Source organism: Acomys russatus, chromosome 15, assembly GCF_903995435.1.
Source record: "Acomys russatus chromosome 15, mAcoRus1.1, whole genome shotgun sequence".
Lineage (NCBI taxonomy): Eukaryota > Metazoa > Chordata > Mammalia > Rodentia > Muridae > Acomys > Acomys russatus.
The window spans coordinates 34,080,912-34,105,125 of NC_067151.1; the positions used below are offsets into that span (position 1 = coordinate 34,080,912).

The window sequence follows — 24,214 nt, forward strand, 5'->3', positions numbered from 1 at the left end:
TCAGTCACAGGCAAGAGGGAAAATGAGTAATCCACTGTGCAGCTTGCTCACAGGGTAAAGATGCAGAGGAAGTCCGGCACAGTCTTCCAGTAACTGCTGAGAGACAGTGGTGGGACGCTTCGACGCTTTGAAAGAGCTATGATTTTTCTCTTGCAGCCTTTTGGACGGCTTCCAGTCTGAGGCTGTGTTCACTTCTACATCAGCACTCATTTAATTTGCGACCCGGGGCAAGTTTCCTAAGCTCTGAGCTCATTTCCTTGTCCATTCAAGACAACGTGTCCATGCTGTCACTCACAGGTTTAAGGAGGCTGCTGGGAAAATTACAGAGTGGCATCCTTTCCTCTGCCCCCGGCTAACTAGGCAGGACAGATCCCATAGCTGGCCTCCCTGGTCCTCGCTGCTGAGGGCATGGGCCTCACAGCAAGATAGTAGCCAGCAACAACGCAGCTCCAGCATTCCTGAGTAATGCCGTGTAGCAAAGCGGTGCCAGGAAAGAAGGAAGGCCCACAGCACGGCTTAGTGTGGAAAACGGAAGAGGACTCATTCATATACCCTTCCTTGGTAGGTCGGGGGAGGAGGCTGAGAAAGGCTGATGACTCCAGCTCAGATCAGACGTATGCCAAACCTATAGAGCAAGATCCATACTAACCCACTGAATGCTGGGGAGATGAACAGTAAATGGTGAGATCACAAAGCCAACCGGACTGAAGAAATAAGTGTAAATTCAGAAAAGCCTGAACCGTCTGGGTGTGCGCAGGGTGCCTTTTTTTTCTCTTGCAGCACAAAAGCCTCACTCTGCCACCATCACACCTCTTTTTTTTTTTTTTTAAGATTTATTTACTTATTATTTATACAGTGTTGTACCTGCATTGTGACCTTGCACACCAGAAGAAGGCACCAGATCTCAGTATAGGTGGTTGTGAGCCACCATGTGGTTGCTGGGAATTGAACTCAGGACCTTCGGAAGAGCAGACAGGACTCTTAACCACTGAGCCATCTCTCCAGCCCCCACCATCACACTTCTAACAAGGTGTGTGGTCTCTCTGCGGGATTGTGAGTCCAGTTTAAAGATAGCATCCCATAGCTGATGAGTGGATTTTTTTTTTTTTTAATAAAAATAGCAAAGCATTTAGAAATCGCTTTTCCTTAAAAGCATCCAGGTCTTACTTTGCCTACGAGGTTACTATAAAACAGAATAATGTTTTCTTGACCTTTGTCTCAAATTTGTCTCCTTTACTTTGGGTCCCCTCCTTCCCTGCACTTGCTGATATGCGAATCATTCTGTCTAGAAGCTAGCAGTGCCCAGCATGCTCCCACAAGTGACAAGAACCTTTTCTGAGCACGTATGGAACCATCAGACCTACTCTAGTGCTCCAGTTTTTTTTCTTTAAACACACACAAAAACCATAAACCAAATTCACCCCAAATTCACTGAAGATCGGGGTCATTGGACAACTTTATTCGTTCATGTCCACAGTACGTTGATTAAATCTCATCTTTCTGTGTGTTCCCATAATTTCTCTCTCTGAGTGGCATATTGAGCCACATGGGACTCTGCCCTTAAATGCCAGTTACACTTAGTTGGAGTGTTTTTGTTATAATCTTCTTTTCTACTGTTCTGTCCCATCAGTAGCCAAAACTGGGGAAAGTGTTCATTTGAGTCCTTAGCCCCCTGCCCTCTAGTTCTTAAAGCCTCTGACTTCTCTCTCCCATGCCTATGGCCAGCAGTGGGAAAAAAAAGGAGAGTGTGGCACTTGGATATTTCAGAAAGTCTGAAGTAAAACCCAGTGCGCTCTGCCTTCCCGCTTTATTGGACGGGTCACTTACCTTCCAGGACTGCCCCCTAGTCTGCACAACAACCACACTACATGAGCATCTGAAGCACTAGTTTAGACTTTCAAAGTTTGTGAGCATTGCTATGATAGTGATTCTCTCCAGGGGGGAGGGGAGCGCAATATCCTTGCTTGTAAACAATCACTTTTTCATTGTTTCTAGACAGGCATAAACGCTAATTGAAGCTAATTGGTAAATTCCTTTCACACTTCTCACAGAGTAGCCTGTCTTGAGACCACTCTAACCACACACGAAGATTTAGGACCCACCCTCAACACAATGAAGAGAAAGTTTTGGGTGGGGCACAGGGAATATACATTTTTAACACTACATGAGTCCTTTGTTTTCTCAAGTTTAGGAACCAAAGCCTCAAATAAAGTATCACTCATGTCTGATGCTCCCTGAGGACCTCCTTTAACGCTCTTTACCTATGGCCACCATATGGTGGAACATAAACTGGTCAGGCAGGGCCTGTTGCGAAGGCTGGGGGTCAGATGAACTGACAGAATGGCCTTGTCTTTTGGGGAGGACAACTGGCACAAGGGAGCCAATTATTTGTGATTCTCCTCCCTCAGCCTTTTGAAAGCAGCGATCTGAGGAGAACGCCACCATACCTGGCCTTTGGAATACATCCCCCCTCCATATACACCCTCTTGTCTCCTTCAATGTCCCATGCTTCTACTCTGCAGTTGACCTCCTAACATCAGAAGAAAGCAGCGTTTCTGCTCTGTGTTTCTGGCTTAAAAATAAGTATGCTATTGGGGACAATGTCTCAACCATGTGGCCACGCTACTAGCCAGTCCTCAGTTGGGAGATCATCAAGCCTTCCTTTTGGCCACGAACCTGTTTCATATGCACAGCCACCACCTCCACAGAGCGTTTCCAGTCTCTGTTCACTCTGCACCCCTTGGTGCTCAGCCTCCTTCTCCTCTGTGTTTCTGCCTTGAGCACCATCTTCTCTTGGAGCATTATTTTGTAGACTTCTACTCACAAGTGAGTTCAACTTCCTTGATGTGAAAATCTGGAATCTAGAATGTTCCAAAGTCCAAAACCTTTTCAGCACTGACGCTGATAGCACAAGTGGAAAACTCTATATTTTATCTCATGTAGTAGGCTGCCATTAAGACACTGGCGCAGGGCCGGGGGATGTGCCTTATCGGTTCATGCCTAGCATGAGCAAGGTCATAACATGGTCACGGAGTTGATTCCCAGAATGCCAAAACAAGCAAAAGAACCAGCAAACCCAAACAAACAAAACCACCAAACTAAAGGTGTATTGAAAATATCTACTGCTTAAAATTAGCTTCACCCCATGGGTACTGTGCTAGGTGCACACACAAAAAGAAAGGTTAAGCGAATGTTATGCTCAAGCTTGGGTCTTATTCCCCATGTACCTCCTCATTCTATATGTATGAAAACATTCTGAATATGTAATCTGGAAGCTCTGATGTTGAATAAAGGATAAACCCTTGTAATTATCCCAAAGGCCTCCCTGAAGACCTGCTCACTGATGCTCTGTCCCACCCGCACTCTTCTCCATCCCGTCACACCCTGCTCTGTTAACACTGCAGAGCTATCATCGCCTGAAAGCGTCCCAGGCCATCACCTGTTTCACTCCTCTCTCCTCCCCCACTACCTGCAGGTACCTCTGTGTTGTTCACCATGCTTGACATGACCCCCGGTAGAGCACAAGTGTTTAACAAATGTTGTTAAATATTTGAGTGCATAAACCATTTGAATCAATGTCTTTATATTTTAAAGATTTATTCGTTTTTATTTTAGATATGTTGGTGGTTTGTCTGCGTGTATGTCTGTGCACTGTGTGTGTGCATGCCTGGTGCCTGAGGAGCACAGAAGAAGGTGTCATACTATCAGGATCTGGAGTTACAGTGGGTTGTTAGGTCACTTGTAGGGGCTTAGACTCAAACCAGCCCCAGGTTTGGAAGAACAGTCAGCATTCTTAACTGCTGAGCCATCTCCCCAGCTTTTGATTTCGAAGCTTCTTAATGGTATGAAAATCGAGTAGTCCCTCTGCGTTCTGTGCCTTCTGTGAGCTCAAGATCCCGTTTATAAAGCTACTCACATTATTTTTCCTTAGGCTACTTAGTCTGTGCAAGTTATCTGTGCCTTGGTTTCTGTTATCCATTTCTAATATTTATTGTGTTCATATTACATCTTTCTAATGGATTGCTGGAAACGCGGAAGTAAAACAAGACAATGTTTGTGCTCTTAAAAGCATCCATTCTAAAAAAAAAAAAAAAAGAGAGAGAGAGAGAGAGAGAGAAAGCATCCATTCTATGAAAAGGAGACAGATTTTTTTAAATAAGTTAACTATAAGTGCAAAAGGGGGATTAGGTGGAAGACAGGATGGAGAGGGCCTCTCTGAGAGAGATAATAAAATTTAATCTCATAGGATGTGATGTGAAGAAGTAAGTCAATGCATATACGGCTCAAAGCGTGTGGTGTTTAGCAACAGCACAGTTCACATTATTTATTATTTCCGGCTACTTTCAGCCACCCATTCTTTCAGGTAAGATGCCTTAATCTCATTTATGATACATTTCATTCATTTTTCTAGGATTCAATCAATCTGATATTGTTGCTTCTCTTTCTTGTTCTAGATTAATTTTTTAAGTGCCAGAGTCCCTGGCTCACTTATAGCTCACACACACCTCTGAGATCAATGAGCAGAGGCTACTAGGAAGAATGGCTTTTACTACAGTGAATGGCTCTTACTATAGTGGAGAGCGCCAGTCACAGACTCTCAAACCCATATTTCAGTATGCTGTTCTACTTCCAGAAAGTTCTGTTTCTCCTGCCCTGGTCCACCCAGCTCTGCTCCCTGGGCTAAAGGGTGCCTTCTAGTATATTGTACCAACTCCCTTCCTCCACAAGTGCTCGTGATTGTGATTTTAACACAGCATGCCCCACGCGGCACCCACCGTAGTATGGTGTACGAATATGTAGCCTCTTAAGCCCAAACTGAGACTGAGGTACCAGATAGTTGGAACCTTCTCATCACACCACCACAAGGGCAGAGCAGTTGAGACAATGCCAGGCATTTCAGTGGTGTCTCTCTCTCTCTCTCTCTTTCTCTCTCTCTCTCTCTCTCTCTCTGTCTCTCTCTCTCTCTCTCTCTCATAAATTTATTATAATTTATTCATATTACATCCTGATTGTTATTCCCTCATTTGTGTTTTCCCATTCCCACCTTCCCTCCCTCTTATGCCCTATTCCCCTCCCCTAGGCCTCTGACAGGGGAGGACCTCCTCCCCCACAATCTGACCACAACCTGTCAGGTCTCATCCGGGTAGCCTGCATCCCCTTCCTCTGTGTGCTTGCCCGGCCTCCCCACCAAGAGGAAGTGATCAAATCAGGGGCACCAGAGTTCATGTCAGAGGCAGACCCCACTCCCTCCTCCCCACAACGGTTGAGAATGAGCTGTCCATTGGCTATAAACATTTGCCAGATGAATAAATATTTGCTCACATAAATAGGTTAGAGTTGAGGATGTTTGGTTCTAAGGTTATTTGCCTTTAAGAAAAATCAACAGAACTTGAAAACTTAGGCAAAGTTGACATTTATAATGTTCACGTGTCTGTTCGTGTGTATGGATGAGAGTGGGTGTGCACGGAAACCAGGGGTTTGATGTCGGGTTTCTTTCTTAATTTCTTATCCACCTTAGTTTTTGAGACTCTGGTCTCACTGAACCTGAAGTTCACCAATCAGTTAGACGATGAGCAGCCAGTAAGCGCCGGATCCTCCTGTCTCTGCTTCCTCAGGGCTGGGATTCCAGCCACCTGCTGCCACATACTGCCATGTGTTACCACGTGCTGCCACATGCCTTATGCTTTACAATGATTCCTGGGACCCAAACTCAGAACCTCACGTTTGCACTGAAAATACTTGATCAACGTCTCTGTCTCCCCAGTCTCAGAAATTATCATATTTCAATCAGAATACATTTCCGTTTTACTCATCATTCATAAGTGTGTGGTGTATACTTTTATGTCTGCTTGCATACCTCATCCTACGTGCATGATAAACTTTCAAGGACAATCCCAAAGAAAACTCCTACAATACCAAGTGTCATGTTAGTATAGCATTCCAAGATGAAAGAAGTCTCAAGGGAGTGACTGGCTCTGCTCTTACCCTTTCGTAGACCACGATGGACATCTTACAGTTAAAGACGTTTAAAAAAAAAAAAAACACAGAACAAAAACAGTCCAACTTTCCTGGGGTTGTTCAGCTGGTTAACAATGGAACTGGGTAACTTTTAGGAGCTTAAAATTAGAAGCATGTGGTTCTGTGTGTTTGTGAGAATCAAGAAAAAGAAAGATTCAAACTTGGAGCTCCAGCCCACTAGTTGTACCCTTCTGCACACGTTTCCCCTCCTTGTTTAGAGACACTGGTTCCTTGCTCCTGTGAGCATGACAAGTGTTATAACTCATACGTAGTAACCATGCTCGTTACAGCTTATGATTATAGGTAACCAAAGCCAGCTCAGCTGCCTTGGCTAAAGAAGCGTCCATTATGAAATTTAAGATTAGAAAAACAGATAGGACCGTGGGACTCGGGGGCAAAGGGGGGCCAAGGGCCTTCAACATTCTCCCTTGGGCACCCCTGACTCTATCTATATGCCTTGGTTTTCTGAACAGACACTATTTTTATCCTTTTTCAGTCCACATGAGAGAAAGACTTGGGCCAAGAGCAGGTTCTGAAGGAACTGAGTTTCACCGGCTAAGACAGCATCAGAGGTCACACCTGAGAGCCCTGAACAATTCACTACAGCTGCTGGGAGCCATCTCTGCCATCACATGGAAGAAGTCACTGTGCTCAGTCACTGTGCCTGAAACCAAACAGAGAAGCACAGCTCAGTGGGTGAGTCTAACGCATACCCAGAGTGGAAGGTTACTAACGTAGGTGGTCTGTAGTTTCCTTTATTTGAAGCTACGATCATGGCATACAGCCAAAGGAGCAGTCAGGGAGAAGCGGTATCAAGCTGGCTTACACACCACTGCCTGCCTTTTTCCCCTTGTTAGACCGCAGCTCAATTTGTTCTTAGGTTAAAATAAAACTCTTGGTCCAAGATTAAACCAGTGTTGATCTCACCCTCACCCCCTCATGCCTTGACTCCCTTGACTTATCTAGGAGGTCCTATCCAGCATTCAGCAGCCCCCTGCTGAGGAATCTCCCAGGCTTCAGCTGTGTTTTTCAAACAAGACCCTCCCTGAGTTTCCTGAGCCATAACTGAGAGCTCACTCCCTGCCTAGCAACACTGCGTACAAACACTATTGGAAAAAGAAATATTTGTTTTCCCACTGGAGTATCACTCCCATGGATTTTCAGTAACTAGAGCCTAGCTTGTGAGCCTGCCGTTCTACAGAGGCTGCCATAAGGCCTCCAAACCCACCTGTGCTGACTTAGCCCTAGGGAAGCAGTCTCTGAGGCTGGTCAGGAAATATAATTTAAGTCCTACCCACCCACCCCCAGTGGATTCGGATAAACAGACAAAACGGAAGGTCACTAATGTAGGTGGTCCAAACTTACAGTTTTATAAGTAATGCTACCGAGGTCCAGTTGAGAAGAAAAGCCAGATTAAAATGAAAGTGGGGAAAACTGGGAGGAGTAGGAGAGGGACAAAGTAATCAGGATATACTGCATAAGAAAAGAATTTTTCAATAAAATGTTTGTTTATATGAAATAAATAAATAACCCTAAAATATTAATATTAAATAATATGTCTGTCTACATATTTAGAACCCCATGGTTCTCCCTGTGAAACGGGACCAAGAGACATTGGACGTCCAACTCTCCCTCCAAAAAACATAATTTCAAGACATTCACCGTTAGAACTCCACTTCCCTGAGAAGCATGGTTCAAGGTTAATTTGACATATTTTATGTAAGATGTCCCACTGATGTGAGATGTGTGGCCTGAACCCTGCCTAGCAGCTCAAAGCTAAAGAGAAGACGTGTCCAGTAGCGTGGTGTTAGTGACTACAGCACAATGGACTCTTAAACTGTTAAACAAAACCTCCTATATTCAGAATAAGACATAAACCACAAAGCTTTATCCAGACATGGGCAGGCCTGTGATTGTGGCATTTTGGAGGATGAGGCAAAAGGATCTCAAGTTTAAAGACAACCTATGTTATCTCTCTGCCCCCCTCATGCTCCCCCCTCCCTCTCTCTCTCTCTCTCTCTCTCTCTCTCTCTCTCTCTCTCTCTCTGCCTCTCTCCCTCTCTCTCTCTCTCTCTCTCTCTCTCTCTCTCTCTCTCTCTCTCTCTCTCTCTCTCTCCCCCCCCCCCCCTCTCTCTCTCTCACACACACACACACACACACACACACACACACAGGAAAGAGAGAATAGTCTCTCTCTTTGAGTTCCTTCCTCCTGTTCTAAGGATCTGACTACCACCTTTACCCCCCTGCTCTTTCAGCCTTGTACACTGCTATGCTTGCTTTTAGAGGGAAAGTTGGCATCGATCTCTCCCTCTCTCACTTTGGTAAGCCCACTGAGTTGCTGATGCCACAGGAATGAGAAGAGAGGGGGATTTTAAGCACCACCGTTCAGGGATCCCTGGCAACAGAGAAACGTTTCTATGTCATGCCACTGGGTTGGGAACGAAAAGAAATCCTGTTGAGCATTTGTGACAGGTGTTTCTGTGACCTCAGAGCCTGGAGAGCCTTCTCTTGAAGCATAAATAAGATGAAGTGTGAGCATGCTCCAAGCAACCATCAGCTCTACTGAAAGCTGATGGCTCGCTCGGCCACTCTCAGTCAAACTGGTTTTTGGAGCTGTCAAATACCAACATGGCAAATTTCCCACGATACCTATCAGACTGAAAACTCGGGTTACTGCTGATATCGCCCTGGGGAATTTTTATCAAAAATGGCCTTACAGCAGTGAAAAGCTGAGGGAGGGTGTGTGTGTGTGTGTGTGTGTGTGTGTGTGTGTGTGTGTGTGTGTGTGTGTGTGTGTGATGGCAGACACCAAGGACAAGGAGCAGTGACAAATTTGGAAGGTTGTGAAGTTTACTGGTGGCCATTTGGCATGCCCACCTTCTTGTTTGGAGTCTCTGCCTTGCTTAGATGCCGAATAACTGAATTATGAGTAAGTATTGGCTTGGTGTCTAATATAAACAATCCAGAGTCAGATTTTCTACCCAGAAAGGGAGTTGACATTCTAACTAGATGAGTCATCCAGGGACAATTCCCTTCATTGTGTTAGGTTACTATGGGTAGATTAGTGGGAAAGCCTTCCCACTTTCAGCTTGAACCGTTGGCATGGCTTGTTTCAAATGGCTATGAGATTTGAAATGCCTTTGTGTGTAACGCCTTCAGGGTGAAATGGAAATGAATTTTTCAGATGTGATCATGTGAAGGATTGCCAAGAGACCAAAATTCCAATTTTAGCATAAGATTTGTCTGGACATTTTATAATGCATTTCCTTCTTGCTCAAAGGGAATCAGGTAAGGCTCTCTGCTGAGACCTTTCAGGATAACTGTCCCTCGGAAGAGGTAAGTTAGTAATTGGGGAGTGTACAAAAGATCATAGGTTTAAAGCAAGTTCAGGATATGGAATCTATATCCTAGCTTGGTCTCCTTTTGTGTATGTGGATTGCTTTTTGTTGATTCAGTGAAGGTTGATTAAGGGCCTCCTACTTTTCAGCCTCCTCATCTGACTCACTGACCATCCTCCCAGTGACCCTGGTGCTTTCTTCTGTTACTTGATGTTTTTTAGGAACTGAGTGCCTAGACAAAGTCACATGTCGGTTTGATACCAGGCTTTCCTAAATTCCTCCTCCCTCCCCCGGCCCCTCCCCACAGCCATTAGCACTATATACCAGAAACAGACAGGTGTGTGTGTGTGTGTGTGTGTGTGTGTGTCTTTCCACAATGCCAGAATTTGCTGCAAAACAACACAACACATTCACAAGATGTATCAGAGTGGCTCCTGCAATTTACCAAGTAATTTTGGCTTTTCTTGGTAGTTGGATATTACAATTACAGCTTCTTTTATTCAGATTTTAATTATTGACCAGGTGTGGTGGTGTATGCCTTTAATCCTAGCACTGGAAGAAGAAGGAGGCGGATCTCTGAGAGCTTGCAGCCAGCATGTCTATGTAGAGAGTTCCAGTCCAGCTAGTGCCAGTCCATCTTTAAGCTTCATAGCCTGTCTAAATTTGTGACTGTTCCTTGTCCTTTGTGTCTGTCATTACACACACACACACACACACACACACACACACACCTCAATTTTTCACTGCTGTAATGGCATTTTTGATGAAATTCTCCAGGGTAATATCAAAAACCAAACAACCAAACAAACGGCACAATAAAACCAACCGCAATCACTAACATTAACCCTTAGATGCTATCTTATTAGACTTTGCACTGTTATATACAGAATGTTATGTAATATGTAATATCTCGTAAAACAGAATGGATATAAAAGGATTAAAGAAGCCTTGGATGTCAGAGATCTTCCTGGAGGCGGAGGCAGAGAGAGGGCAGAAGCCGGTGTGAAGAGTCCCTGCAGGTGTTTAGAGTAGACCTTCATTAATCTGGTTCACAACTTCCTGGAGACCCATGTTGCCAAGCTGTTGGGTTGCAGGTAAAGTAGAGCCTAAGAGGCATGGGGCCAGGAGCTGACAAAGAGCAGCAATTCCAGTGAGTGACATCAAGTAGTAGGGACACCTAGCAGCATGGAGAGTCCCCCAGTGCACACACAAAGAGTTGACAGATTCATGGGGATGTCTCCATTACGTTTGTCCTTCCTATGTGGTTCAGGAAAGATACTGTTCACTTTGTTGTCATGATGTGTTAGGTAAATTCTCAGTAGTTTCTGGGATATGGCTCTAATGCACCTTGTGCTCACACATTCCCAATCCACTTTGTGGATTTTCTTATAGGAATAGTATCAGTCCATACCTCATGGGTGGTGATGGACAGATGGTGGTGTCAACACATACAGCACTGCTTTCTGAGGGTCATCCTGCCTCTGTATTTACACTCACAAATGGTGCCAGATGGCTTTGTTTAATACAGAGTCCCTAGGGGAAGGTAAAACTTTGAACGCCATTGCTTTGTATGATATGAGTCACTTAGAGCAGGGCACAGCCTGGCTGCAACATGGCTTTCCCTAGAATCCTTATGTGACATTTTACAGAGCTGTCGGTCTCCTTTGAAGAACACACTAACAAGAGCGGATGATGGGAGGAGATGGCTAAGTAGGCAAAGTGTCTGCTGTACAAGTTTTAGGATGTAAGTTTGGGTGGCCAGCACCCACATAAAGGCAGAGCCCATGGCATGCACCAGGAGGCCCAGTCACAAAGGCAGATGGATCTGGGGGCTCCTTGGTCACACAGCCTCGCTCCAAGTTCAGTTAGAGTCTTTGTCTCAAAAACAGACAGACAAACAAGGTGGAAAGCACTAGAAGATATCTTGACATCAACTTCTAGCCTCCACATGTACACACATGAGTAAACACTAGAGCAAACACTCCATGGTATACACATCTGTGCACACACCAAAACACACAAAAAGAGAGAACACTTTTTTAAACATTGGTTACTTTATGCATACCTGAGTGAGTGTATGTGCACTGTGTGCATGCAGGAGCCTTCAGAGGTCAGAGGAGCATCACATCACTTGGACCTGGACTTACTGATAGCTCGGAAGCACCATGTGGGTTCTGCAAACTGAACCTGGGTCCACTGCAAAAGCGGCAAGCAGGAAGCCCTTACTGACAGTCGTCTCTGCAGCCCTTGAAATGAATTCTTAAAGGGAAATGTTCTCACAAGATAATAAGAATGGTCTCTGACAACTTGGCTTTTTTTTTTTTTTAAATGGTTTGGAGCAGGGTTTTCCACTTGTCCTTTTTCAGTCAAGTTCTCATGTGCAGGAAAAGTGTTGTGCCAGGCATGAGTCTAAGAGTCTTCATGTACTTCTCATTCAGTTCTCATGTTACTGGATTGCTAAGGTCAGAGCCTGGGGCTCGTCAGCCCTAACAAACCAGGATCAGCTACCTACTCTCACATGCCAGTTAAAGGGACCCATTAATGGTGAAAAAAGATTTACTCAATGTAACCACATTGAGAAGAGAGACAAGAAGCTCAAATGACACTCCCCCCTCCCCCCAAGGATGGCTAATCCTGGCTGTCAACTTGACTGCATCTAATGTCAACTAAAAGGAAAGTTGTCAGGTACCCCTAAAAGGGATGTTCTTAATCAAATTATTTTAAGTGGGAATACCTGCCCTAACTGTGAACCACACCATCTGGTGGCAGCATCTGCTGGTGGCAGCCCAGGTAAAAGGACATGGAAGAAGAACAGCTTTGCTTTTTGCTTGTTTTCCCTTATTCTTTCTGGAAATTTATCTAGCCCGCTGCTACCACAGTTATTTTTCCTTCACTGATACGACCTTTTTCTTCAATCTTCCTGTGTGAACTGAAGCCCAGCAGCTCTCCAATGATCCTCTAGGCCGTCAGTGCCAGACTGGGAATGCTGAGACCTCCACATCATGGACTGAACAGCTACTGGAGTCTCAGTATGAGTTGGCCATTATTAGACTACCCAGACCATATCGTGTAAGCTAATCTAATGAATCTCTTCTTTATATATATTCATTCAGTTGAGTCTGTTCATTTAGGGACTCCTGATTAATACAGAGATTGCTACTAAGGAAAATAGGATGTTGCTATTATAGCTCTGACATTTGATTTTATACCTTTGCAATATTTTGTGGATAACTTTAGATCCTTGGGCTGAAAAAGCCATTTAGTGCCCAGAACTTAACAAACTGTTAGGGGAGTTTGGAAGATAATGTGCAACGGAGCTCTGCCTTGTGAAGTTTCAGCAGAGACTAAAGACTTAAGACCTAGCTTGGGGGCCATTCGTGTGATGTTATGACTGAAAATCCGTGTTTCTGGTCATAGTGGGGTTGAAAAGCAACTGTGATTTTCAAAGAAGTCAGTATCATTCAAGTGAAACCTTTGCTTTATTAGCACAATCAGTGCTCGTTAGATAGATCTGAAAAATTAGCTGGGATTTAAAAGAGATTCTGGAAGTACTTCCTCATGGTTAGCATGCTAGATCTATGACCCAGAGAGGCTGGTAACCAAGCTTGGCAATCTGTATATTCCCCACCTGGTCTTGTAGTCATGAGATACGCAAGATACGGGCCATGGAGAGAAGCTAAGGACTGATACCATATGACTGCTCAGCGTCCCCGAGAAAAGAGGCCACTGGTGAACATAAACCCTCAGTTCCAGAGAAAACCCAGGATATTGGAGAATCGAGCACCATGGAACATCCACCAAAGACAGCAACAGATGTGAAATCAAGCCAGCCTAAACTTATTAGGCAAGCTGTGTGTTCTGCAGATGGCAAAACCAGAGAAGTAAACTGTCCCAATCTTTTTGGGACCCAGATGATCATGAGTTCAAGATGCCAGAAAGAAAGCTATATTGCTAAATGTTGGGTCCTTTTTTTTTTTTTTTTTTTTTTTTAATTTGGTTGTTCGCACACCCAAGTCCTTTCTTTTTGGAATAATAAATATTTAACATGTTTTTATTTTCAGGTTCCTTCCCTCAGTTTTATTTAGAAGTGGAGGGGTGCCATGTTCACTCCTCAGTGAATTTTACATATTTCTCATATGCTTCTTTACTCATTTATTCATCTAGCTCAGAAGGGATGCTCAGTGTCATCTTGATCAGCCAACCATCTTCGTAACAGGATTTATTAATGAGCTCTGGGTTTTCTGCAAGTGTTTCATTGGCATCAGTTACCTCTCCTGACAGAGGAGAGTGGAGTGCACTGGCAGTCATCACACTCTCATCTTGGTTTTTTGTTGTTGTTGTTGTTGTTTTTGCAACTTTGTCCGAGCTTCAGGCAGGAAACATCTCCCAAATCTTCCTTTGCAAAATTGCTGATTCCCACTATTCCAACTCCATTCTCTGTTAGTATCCATTCATGTTTCTCTGTGAATTTATTCAACCAACAGCAGGGCCAATCCGGTGTGCAGTGTGTGGACCATGGCAGTGCTAAGCACCCAGGGCCATGGTGGGCAGGAAGCCAGGGCGGTTCACAGGCAGCTGGCCATGGCCTGTAGGCTCCTCACCACTCACAGTAGCGTGATCTAGGGTTCTGAGGGTAACAGCACTATGCCTCCACCACAGGCTGGCAGACGGGGTGGGCCAGTCTATTTTATTTTATTTTTATGGGATTTTACAGTTAAGATATTTTAAATATTTTAATACACATCAAACTATAAAGTCCTCAATTTGTAAGACTATGAGACTTTTAAGATAAACCCCAAACTATAAAGAATAGAAGAGGTCTTAAGTGAGTGTATATTACTGACATGAGACGGCCATGTCAAGTACTTTAATGTCCCAGACCATATGAATGGCAAATTCCTTCCCTTATCTATTTTCTATGTCAACAGTGTATGAAGAAACTATCAACCAAAGCTCCTTCCTCCTCCAAGGTGAATGAGCTTTTCTACTGTTAGTGTGTCTTCATCAGAGCATATGGCCCACTGGATCCAATCTTTTCTGTACATATGTCTGTGGGACTGTGGGGCTGTCCTTTATTGCACTGTCAGGTCAATCCCTAAACTGTGTGTGTGTGTGTATGTGTGTGTGTGTGTGTGTGTGTGTGTGTGTGTGTGTGTGTACATATATATCCACATGCTATAATGTCAACTATAATTCCAGCCTATGGAGACATAAGAATTACCTAGAACTGAACCAGTTAGCTTCTGCAGAGGAAGAAACAAAAAGGCTTCTTCCCCAGCAAGATTGAAGGTAAAATTTGACTCATGAAAGTTGTCTTCATCAATGAAGGAGTGTTCCTCTCTCTCCACATCCTCACCAGCATATGCTCCATGGCATATTAGTGCCTGTACACACACACACACACACACACACGCGCACGCGCACACACACACACACACACACACACACACACACACACACACACACAAATTAAATAAGTTAAACTAAATCATTATTTTTTTCAATTTTAAAAAGAACATTTTAGGGCCAGTTGACTGCAATGAGATAATAGCACTGTATAGCTGTCAAACCACCTTGTTTTGATTGTGACATTGGTAACTATGGCAAAACCTTCCCAATCTGGAAATGCAGCTAAAGAATATACAGGAGCCTTAGGCGCTGTTCTTAAAACTTCAGTTAGTTTGCAATCATTTCAAGATAAAACATTTTTTAAAAGTTAAATTTCACCATTAAAATGGCACTAGAAATAGTTCAGAGACTGCTTGTCATGTGGGGAATGCCAAAGCTGTGACATACAAGATATCATGTCATACAAAGGGTATGACTGACACATCATCACTTCATATGACTTGTACTTTCAAGAATCTGAGGTAAAATAGTTGTGACTAATGTCTACATGTTATTTATCCAGGACCCATAATTTTGGGCTTGATAAGCAGCAAAAATCATGTGATGGCGTGCTGTCGTGTCACGTGGGGCACCACTGAGATGCCAACCAGCCTGAGGCCCTCATCCTCTTACCTGCTGACAGGGTGATGAGATGGAATGCTAGTCAGCATAGCCGGGAAACCTGGGCCATTCCTAGCCTAAGTGACTCTCCTCATACAAGGCAAGAGCCTTCCAGAGAGCAGTCTGCCTGCAAAGACTGGGGAAGAAAAGCACACTCAAGCCCAAGCCTCAACTGGAACAAGCTGCAAGGCCCACGTAGCCGCAGAGCTTCCTGGTGGGCTGGGCTTGGGCTTCAGTTGCACCTGTGTGACAATTAACCTTTGGACGCTGTCTGACCCTTCTTCCTGTGACCCCTGTACCTTACAGGTGTGATGGTTACCAGGTCACTCCACCAAAAAGCTGCACATTCCTCATCGCCAAAAATCTGTTTCCTAGGAAACTGATCGCACCATCTTCTCCATGCCCACCTCACATTTCCTGCCCCGCCCCCAGGGTGCCTAGCTACATGGGCGTTCCCTCCTATGAAACGTAGGCAGACTCACAGATAATGTGCAAGTTTGTTTTTTTATGTTTTTGATGTAGCAATAGTACCCAAGAGAAACAAGATGACTCTCAGCTCTGCTCATGCCACCATGTCCTATTCAGACAGAGCAGACGTTGCTGGTTTTATTTTGAGCGTTTAAATACACTAAATTAGAATAATATCTAAACACTCCCAGATCTGTCTCAACCACTTCCAACAATTATTCCTGCCCAATTTTAGTGCTTTAAAATCCCACTTTATCACAATATTATTTAAGGAATATTCTAAACATAGTATTATTTTATCCATAAGGTTTTTTTGTTACATGTCCTTAACAAGAATGACTGTTTGAAACATATCTACCATAATATGTAAAATAATATAAATTACTTGTAATTTTTCCTTTTAAAATATTTTAATTATTTAGAACAATTTTTAATTTTAAATATATTTTAATCATGTTCTTTCTCTCCCCCAACTCCTTCCAGGTCTTCCCCGCCCCCAGCCCCGACATACTCACAAAAAAACCAATCCAACAACAAAATCTCCCAAACCAAGAAAACGAAATAAAACACCACCACCCCCCAAAAAACTGTAACCAAATAAAAGTATACAAAACATGTTGGCATCTATTCTATGTTGATCAACTATTCCTGACCACATAGTGAATGACATAGCCACTGTCACTCCATTGGAGGAAACTGATTTTCCCACTCTGAGCAGATGTAAATGACATTTCAACTGTTACCTTTTATCCCAGTGGCTAGGTTTTCATTCTTTCATTCACTCATTCATTTTTTTTAAAGTGTGAAAATTTGGACAAGACAAACCAACAGAAATTAAAAAAAAAAATAGCCCAAGGGAAGGCACAAGAATCAGAGAGGCACTCGTTCACACACTCAAGAATCCCATAAAAACACTAAACTGAAAGCCATAATATATATGCAGAGGACCTGCTGCAGACCCAAGCAGGCACTGTTAGTGCTCCTTCAGTATCTCTGAGTTCATATGAGCTTCACTCGTGTTGATTTAGAGGGCCTCATTTTCCTGCTGCCCTATCTACCCTGGGTCTCTTACACTCTTTCTGCCTCCTCTTCTGCTGGGTTTCCTGACTTCTGAGGTGAAGGATTTGATGGAGACATCCCATTTAGGGCTTAGTGTTCAAAGGTCTCTTGCTCTCTGCATAGTGTCTGGCTGAGGGTCTCTATATTTGTTCCCATCTGCTGTAAGAGGAAGCTTCTCTGACGATAGCTGAGCAAGGCACTAATCCTATGAGTATAGCAATTAGGAGTTATTTTATTACTACATTTTTTTCTAATTTTAAACCATTATTATTTGTTTTTACCCTAGGTCCCTGGGTTAACTAGTCTCGCATTCTTGGTCACCCAAGCAGTGTCTGGTATAAATTCCATCTTGTGAGGTGAACCTTAAATCAAATCAGTTATTGATTGGTTACCCCCACAAACTTTCTGCTAGTGTTACACTAGACTATCTTACGGGTAGTACACCATTGTACATTCCTGTACCCAGACGCTAGAATGTAGGACTGAAGGCTCTATGTAGGCACTAGTTCAATATCTCTGTATTCAATGAGTTGTGTAGGTGTTGTCTTCAGCAATGAGGCCTTCCTCACATTTGTATAGAGCAACCTATAGCCGTAGCAACAGTCTGGGTTGTTTGAGTATTCCTGTGGAGCCCCTTTGGATAACAACGCAATTAAATGTAACACAAACAAGATACTGGGAGCTTCATTGAGTGACAAGAGATGACCAGCTAGGATGCTCTTTCCCCCATTATCTGACAATTTCATTTAGATCTTTTTAATATACATATATATTTAGGAAGTTTCTACTGTGTTAGTTTTCATACTACGCCTCAAATGCCTCTTAATTTTAGCTGTCTCTCTCTGTATTCCCTTCACCAAACCTTTCCCCTCTCCTCCTCCCCACTTATTCCTCCCATTTCAGCCTTCTCTTCTGTCCATAGCTATCTATTCTATTTCCCTTTCCTAATGAGATCTATCTGTTCCCTCAAGTCCTTTATTCTATACCCACCTTCTGCGGTTCTATGGATTGTAACTTGGTTGACTTCACAACTAATATCCACATATAAGTGAATACAAACCATGTTTCCTCTCTGGATCTAAAATATCTCAGTCAAACCAATATTTTCTAGTTCCATCCATTTGCTTGTGTAAATGTACATTTTCTTAGATGTCCCTTCTGTTAAACTACGTTGTTTCCAATTTCTGGCTATTAAAAAGAACAGCAATGAACATGGTTGACAAGTGTCTTTGCGATAGGATGAAGAAACCTTTGGGTATATGCCCAAGAGTGGTCTAGCTGGGTATTGAAGTAGGTATCTTCCTATCTTTCTGAGGAACTGCCACACTGATTTTCATGGCACTGCATGAGTTTGTACTTCCATCATCGAAAGAAAGAGTGTTCTTATTCTTCCAAATCCTTGCCAGCATGAGCTGTGACTTGTTTTATTGATTGTAGCCATTCTGACAAGTTTAAGATAAAGTCTCAAAGGAATTAATTTCCATTTTTCTGATGGCTAAGAATATTGAACACTTAAGTGTGTATTTCTCAACCATTTGAGTTTTCTCTATTCAGAATTCTATGTTTAGGTCTGTATGCCATGAAAATTGGGTTATTTCTTTCCTTGATATCAAGTTTCTTGAGTTCTTTATATATTTTGGATATTATCCCTCTATCAGATGTATAGTTGGTTAAAAAAGAATTCCCATTCTATAAGCTGCTTCTTTGCCCAAATGACAGTGCCCTTTGCCATACCCAAGTTTTTCAGTTTCATGAGGCCCCATTGTTGAACTTAGTGACTGTGCCCGTGATGATCTGTTCAGAAAGTATTTTCCTGTGCCAATGAATTTAAAGCTATTTCCCACTTTCTCTCCTATCAAGTTCACTGTATCTGGTTTTAGGTTAAGGTCTTTGATGCATTTAGAGTTGAGTTTTGGGCACGAAGCTAAGTATGGATCTCTTTGGGTTCTTCTACTTGGCCCCAACCAGTTTGATCACTGCCACGTATTGAAGGCTCTCTCTTTTTCCAGTGTGTATTTCTGATTTCTTTATCAAAAATCAGGTGTTTATAAGTGTGTGTGTATTTATGCCTGGGTCTTCAATTTCATTGATCAATGCGTTTGTATTTGTGCCAATACCATGCTGTTTTTATTACTATAGCTCTTGACATCAGGGTTGCTGATACCTCCAGCAGCTCTTTTATTATTGAAGATTGTTTTAGCTATCCTGGAATTTATGTGTTTCCATATGAAGCTGAAAGTTGTCCTTTCATGGTCTGTGGGGAATTGTGTTGCAATTTTGATGAGAATTACATAGACTCAGTAGATTGATTTTTGTCAGGAGGGTCAGTTTTACTATGTCAATCCTACGGACCCATGAACATGGGAGACCTTTTCATTTTCTTGTACCTTCTTCAAGTTCTTTCTCCAAAGACATGAAGATTTTATCATGCAATCCCCTCAGTTGTTTGGTTTGTGATACCCCCAGATAGTTTATGTAATTTGAGGCTATTGTGAAAACTGTTGTTTCTATGATTTCTTTCTCAGAATGTTTGCTATTTTTATAAGAGGGCTACTGATTCTGAGTTAATTTTGTATCCAAATACTTTGTTGGAACTTTTTATCAGCCAGGAGGCTTCTTCTGAATTTTCCATGTCACTTACGTATATTATCCCATCAGCTGGGAATAAGGATACTTTTACTTCTTCCTATCTAATTTGTATCTCTTGATCTGCTTCAGTTGTCTTATTGCTTTAGCTAAGATGTCAAATACTTTATTGACTAGATATGGAGAGATTGAACAACTTTGTCTTGTTCCTAATTTGAGGGAAATTACTTTGAGTGTCTCTCCATTAAAGTTGATATTGGACCCTGACTTATGATATGTTTCTTGTATCCCTAATCTTTCCAGGATTTTATCATGAAGAGGTGCTTGATTGTGTCAAAGGCCTTTTCTGCAACCAATGAGATGATCCTGTGGTTTTTGTCTTCCACTTTGTTTATATGGAGGATTACATTTATTGATATACATATGTTGAATGAAGCCTGATCATCATGGAGGATGATCTGCTTGACGTGTTCTTGGATAAAGTTTGCAAGTATTGTACTGAATATTTTTTTATCTATGTCCATAAGTAAAATTGGTGCGCAATTCTCTTTTTTTGTTGGGTCTTTATGTGGTTTGAGTATCATAGTAACTGAGGCCTCATGAAATGAATTGAGCAACGTTTCTTCTGTTTCTGTTTTGTGGACTAATTTAATGAATATTGGCATTAACTCTGTTTAATCATCTGGCCCTGTGTTTTTTTATGGTTAGGAGTATTTTATTGATTACATTTATTTAGGCTTGTTGAAATTGCTTATCTGATCTTTATTTAAGTTTGGTAAGTGGTAGGTATCTAGAATATTGTCCATTTCTTTTAGATTTTCTAATTTAGTGGAGTAGAGGTTTTTAAAGTACATTGTTATGATTGTCTGGGTTTCCTAAGTGTCAGTTGTTATGTCCCTTTTACATTTCTAATTTTGTTAATTGCGTTTTCTCTTTTTCCTTTTTAGTTAACTTGGATAAGGTTTATCAATCGCAAACAACCAACTCTTTGTTTCATTGATTCTTTATATTACTTGCTTTTTGTTCTTGATGTTGTTTCTATTTTATTGATTTCAGCCTTGAGTTTGTTTATTTCTTGCTGTCTACTACTTTTGGGTGTGGTTTCTTTTTGTTCTAGAGCTTTCAGATGTTCTGCTAAGTTACTCAAAGTTTTTTTTAGGCTCTTAGTGGTATGAACTTACCTCTTAGAACAATTTTCATTGTGTCTCATAAGTTTGGATGTGTTGTGTATTCATTTTCTTTCAATTTTATAGTCTTTTATTTCTTTATTAATTTATGTCTTGATCCATTTTTCATTCAATAGAGTGTTTTTCAGTTTCCATGAGTTTGTAAACTTTCTGTTGTTTCTGTTGTTGTTGACATCTGGCTTTAATACATGGTGGCCAAGATAGGATGTTTGGTGTTATTTCAATTTCCTATATCTGTTGAGACTTGCTTTGTATCAAGTATGTGGCCAATTTTGGACAAAGCTCCATGAGGTGCTGAGAAGAATGTATATTCTTTTGTTTTGGGATGAAATGGTCTGTAAATAACTGATAGTCCATTTGATTTATAACATCTGTTAGCTCTAGCGTTTCTGTTTAGTTTTAGACCTGATGAGAGTGAGATATTGAATTCTATCACTATCAGTGTGTAAGGGTTAGTAAGAGAATTAAGCTATAGTAGCATTTCTTTTACAAACTTGGGTCGCTTTATGTTTGTGGCATGGATGCTGAGAATTGAAATGTCCTCTTGGTGGTTTTTTCTTTAACAAGTGTGAAGTGTCCTTTGCTATCTCTTCTGATTAGTTTTGATTTGTCAGATATTAAAATGGCTACACCAGCTTCTTTCTTGTGTCCATTTGCTTGGAATATCAGTCTGTGTCTTTTTACTGGGGAGCTGAGATGGCTAATGTTGAGAAATAACAATGCCCAATGATTGTTGATTCCTGTTTTGTTTTGTTTTTCCTGTTGTTGTTGTGATTTATATGTGTATGTACACACACACACATGTATGCTCATTCTTCCTTTCTCTTAACTTTCCTGGTCTGAAATTATTCTTTGTGTTTTCCTAGATGTAGTTAATCTTTTTAGGTTGGAGTTTACCTTCTACCACCTTCTGTAGGGCTGAATTTGTTAACAGATGTTGCTTAATTTTAGTTTTATTATGGAATGCTTTATTTTCTCCATCTGTGGTGATTGAAAGTTTTGCTAGGTATAGTAGACTTGGTTGGCTTTTGTGGTCTCAGAGTCTGCAGAGCATCTGTGCTGGTTGCTCTGGCTTGTGCAGTCTCCATTGAGAAGTCAGATGTTATTCTAATAGGTCTTCCATTATGTGTTACTTCATCTTTTTCCCTTGCAACTTTTAATATTCTTTCTTTGTAATCTATGTTTAGTGTTTTGTTATATGATGAGGGGACTTTCTCTCTCTCTCTCTCTCACTCTCTCTCTCTCTCTCTCTCTCTCTCTCTTATTCAGTCTATTTGTTGTTTTGTATGCTTCTTGTACTTTGGTAGGCATCTCCTTCTTTAAGTTAGGGGATTTTTCTTCTCTTGTTTTGTTAAAAAAATTTTTTTTCTGTACTTTTGACCTGTATCTCTTTTCCTTTCTCTATTTCTATTATTTGGTCTTTTGATCTTTTTATATTGTCCCATATAAATGTGTGCCGTGAGTTTTTTTAGATTTAACATTTTCTTTGACTGGGGTATCCATTTCTTCTATATGTATTCAATTTCTATTATTCTTTCTTCCAGCCTGTTGTATTCTGTGGTAAAGCATATCTGTGTGGTTTCATTTCAAGTTCCTAAAATTTGCATTTCCAGATTTTCTTCAGCTTGTTTTTCTTAAAAAATCTATTTCCCCTTTCAGGCACTGAACAGTTTTATTCACATTTCCTTTCACTGTTTGTATTTTCTCAAATTTCTTGAAGACCATGATTCCTTCATCTTTAAGGACCTCTATCATATTAAAGTCTTTTACTTATGTTTCAGTGGTAGAGTTGCTGGGCTCTAGTGGAGACATTTTGTCTTAGCTGTTGTTGATTGTGTTTAAGGTTGGTGTCTAGGCATCTGGGATTGGGAAGATTATAATTTTTGGTGGTGATATCTGATCTTGTCTTTGTTGGTTGGGTGTTTTATTCCTTGGTTTGTTTTTCTGCTCTGGTGATTAGGAGAGTGTGGTGGCTGTGCATTGCCTATAGGTATGGGCACTGTGGGCTCCAAGTAAAGTGAGTTTCTGAGTATTTGGACCTGAGACTTGGGGAATGAGACCGGGTTTGGGGTGGTGAACAAGATTCAGAAGAGAGGAAATGAGGGTGTTCCATCAGGATCTGCTTAGTTAGTCCCCGGAGTATGGGGCCAGAGACTGAAGCAAGGCCACAGCTGAAGGTCTGCTAAAGATCTGGGAACAAGACTGAGAAACTGGAATAGAAGGAATGGAAGGAGAGGTGAGAATCTGCAGTCAGCCTGCCTGCTTCCCTAGCCAGAGTGGCCGATGGGTTCTCAGTGATGGACTGCTTGGGTTGGGGGATGGAGAGAGGGAAGTTAGGAGGGGAAGATCTGTGGGACCTCAATGGAGAGCCCTGTGGCAATTAGTCTTAAGTATCATCATTAAATATCTTCCAGCGCTCACATTTCTAGTTACCATCTAAAGGTTATAAATAATGTTTTAGTTCTATGTGTAGGGTTTGGATGCTTGCATATGGGTTCAGGTAAAGTCTAAATATTTTGATCATTTGATATGTTATTGAAGATTGCCTCTACAACCACTGTTCCCCTTTCTGTCTCTTTGCTGAAGAAGGCTATAGCCTGGAATACTATTTTGCTGTTTAGTGTTTGTGAATATTACCTGTAAATTAACATTGGACCTAAAATTTATCTAATTTTAGATCTCTCTCTCTCTCTCTCTCTCTCTCTCTCCCCCCCCCCCCCGCCCCTTTGTGTTTTAACAAGAAAACTTTTTCCATTGGATTTTGTTCTGTTTTACTCACCAGGTCCAGTCTGACTAGTTGGTTTGCTCTGGAAACATTTGCATCTGTGGTGACCAATGCCAAGACATAACCAAAATGATGGCACGTTTTATTATATTATTTTTATTCATTTGTTGGGCTACATTTTATCAAGAGAACTCTTTTTTTCATCTATTATTTGCTGAACAAAGATATGTTTTGTACAAAAAAATTAAGACAATTGTTATATTCTAAAATTGGAATACTGCTCAATTGTATATTAGTGGCCTAACATGTACACACAAGTCCTTGGATTTGGTCCCTAGTACTTCAAAAAGTAAGAAAGAAGAAAGAGAGGGAGAGAGGGAGAGACGGAGGGATGGAGAGAGAAAAAAATAGACCCCTGTTATTGAATTACTAATTTTCAAACTAATAAGTTGGGTCTTCAGTATGACAAGTTAATTTTCACTTTTTTCAAGATGATGAAAATTCCATGAGTTTGTGGCACCTTACAGGCCATTGGAACAGGTTTTCCTGCCAGTGGTGGTCTCATTAAGTTGATCCTGAGAGCTTTGGTGACCTCCCTCTTCATCTCCATGACTATATTTGCTATTAGTTGATCATTTCTCTAAGGCGTTCTGGTTGTTTCTAGTGAGAAAAGTATTTCAAGCACAATTCAGGCTGAAGGAAGAGAGGCCATTAATTTATTTCAATTTATATGTCAAAAGAGATAGGAAAGGGGATTATTGTACTATTTGTTTTTATATTTCTCTTTAATTTTATCATGTGTGCTCATTTTCTTTATTGCA

The 24,214-nt window shown here is 41.6% G+C and overlaps 1 pseudogene; it reads right to left on the bottom strand.

Moving 5' to 3' along the window:
* Nucleotides 1-13,463: 13,463 nt before the first annotated feature.
* On the bottom strand, nt 13,464-24,003 carry LOC127198995 (glycine cleavage system H protein, mitochondrial-like; annotated as a pseudogene).
* Between the last annotated feature and the right edge of the window lie 211 nt (nt 24,004-24,214).